General features: G+C 39.0%; 1 protein-coding gene across 1 annotated transcript in view; it reads left to right on the plus strand.

Annotated features, from left to right (window-relative positions):
* MROH7 (maestro heat like repeat family member 7) overlaps positions 1 to 2,281 on the plus strand; it is a 46,313-nt gene that overhangs the window by 372 nt on the left and 43,660 nt on the right. The gene's annotated exons all lie outside the window — the stretch shown is intronic.

A 2,281-nucleotide genomic window follows, 5' to 3' on the forward strand; every position in this document is an offset into this window, starting at 1 on the left:
GACTTGGTTTTTTTCTCAAGTCTCCCCACCCTACACTTGCCCAGGGGGAGGAAGGGATGGTGAGAATGAACATGTTTTGAGAGCCGACTGGAGGCCAGGCTCTGGGATCATCACTATCTATTTTATTCCCTACAGTAATCATCTGGACTGAATATTAAGGTTGATACTCAGTGTGGTGAGGCTACCTGCCCAGGCTAACACAGCTGGTGGGAAACAGAACATGTTTTGGATTCAGGACTATCTGACTCCAAAGCCCTGGATTTGTGCATTATAACTGGGCACCAAGAGAGTTGTGTTGCTTTCATTTATTTTTTCTTTTAGGATAGAGGCCTAAAAGTGGCAGAGAGAATGGGAAATAGGAAATGGGAAGACATAGCTTCACTGAGTGATTCATGCCTTTGGAGTCTCTGGGATATTGTGGGGGACAACCTGGATTTGAATCCTACCTCTGCCACTTGCTAGAGGCTTTCTAAATCATTTTAGATCTCTGAACAGTCTGAATTAACATGCCAGTAAATAAGGACGACGATACCTGTCTTGAAGAGTTGTCATTCATTCATTCATTCATTCATTCATTCCCTTATTCAATGAGTGCTTTCTGAACCTACCTTTTGTGCTAGGCACTGTACTATGTGCTGGGAAAACGGGTAACAAAACGGCCAGACACTCACCAAGCTCATTTTCACAAAGCAATCCTCTGATACAGAGTGATCACATGAGGAAGGTGCCTTGCTCACATTTGAGGGTCCTAGGAAGACTTCTTGGAGGAAGAGTCTCCTAAGCTGGCATCTAAAATGTGACTATATGTTAGCCAGGGGAAGTGATGGAGGTTAGGTGGTAGTCCTGGGGAAGCTTATAGGTAGAAGGAAGAGTATTTGCAAAGTCCCCAAGTCAAGAAGGAGGCCAATACATTCGAGGCGTTGGGAGAAGTTGAGAATGGTTTGAGCGTGAGATACAACTTGATTAAGAGTGGCTCAAGGATTGGACTAGGGAAAGGGATGAATGTAGCTGGAGAGATGGAGAGGCCTGTGGGCAGAGGGTTTTGGTAAAAGAAACCCAGATATCAAACTGCAAGATCAGGTGTCTCCACCAGTGGGCCTGCCCAACAGCTACTTGATAATCACTGTGGTGGGGAGGGGAGATAGGGGAAGAGTTTGATAAAAAGGCTGAGTCCTGAGTCCCCTCAGAGCTACATAATAGTTTCTGAGAGTGAGACATAGGAATCTTTTTAAAAATATAAGCTCTACCCGCATCTCAGAATCTGAAAACCCACGAGAAGTCACAGAGGGAGTCTGAGAGAGAATGGCCTGATGGAATTTGCATGCATTTTCTCTTCATCTGAGATTATCTATATTTCCTCTTCATTCCTGAAGGATAGCCTTGACAATTTGTGGTTGACAGTTCTTTTATTTTAGCACTCAAAAAATGTGTAGCACTTCTTTCTGGCCTCATGATTTTCGGTGAATCCACTCTCATTCTAATTGATATTTCCCTATAGGTAATGCTCTTTTGCTGCTTTTACAATTTTTTTTTCTTTTGTTTTTAGTTTCCAAAAGTTTAATCATGAGTTTTAGAATGGATTTCTTTGATTTATCCAATTTGGGATTTTCTTAGCTTCCTGAGTCTGTATGTTTACATCTTTCACTAAGTTTGGGACGTTTTCAGCCATTACTTCTTTGAATTTTTTTTCAGTAGTCTTTCTTTTCACCTTCTAAAATTCTGATGATAAAACTATTAGGTATTTTGTTTTGTCCCACAGATCCCTGAGACTCTGTTTATTTTTTTTTTCAGCCTATTTTCTCTCTGTTGTTGAAATTAAGTAAATTTTATTGATCTGTCCTTAAGTTCACTGATTTTTAAAAATTTCAGTTATTATGCTTTTAAGTTAACTTCTATTTTAATTCCAGTTATTGTATTTTTAAATATTTATTTATTGAGGTTTTCTATTTTTCTTTTGTTCTAGGAAGATTTGTAATTGCTTTTTGAAGCATCTTTATGATAACTATTTTAAAATCGCAAATTCTGACATCTGATTCATCTCAGTGTTGGCATCAGTTGATTGTCTTTTCTCAAGATAAGATTTTCTTAGTTTTTGGTCTGATGAGTGATTTTTGATTATATCTTTGGCATTTTGGACATTAAGTTAAGAGACTCTTGATCCTACATAAATCTTCTATTTTAGCAGGCAATCTGTTAAGCTTTAGAGTGTAGGCTCTGGCTGCCTACTTTTATAGACTGCAGTTCCAATAATAGTTTTCAGAGCCTTGGTCTGCTTCATTCT

This window comes from Pteropus alecto, unplaced genomic scaffold (genome assembly GCF_000325575.1).
Source record: "Pteropus alecto unplaced genomic scaffold, ASM32557v1 scaffold25, whole genome shotgun sequence".
Classification (NCBI taxonomy): Eukaryota; Metazoa; Chordata; class Mammalia; order Chiroptera; family Pteropodidae; genus Pteropus; species Pteropus alecto.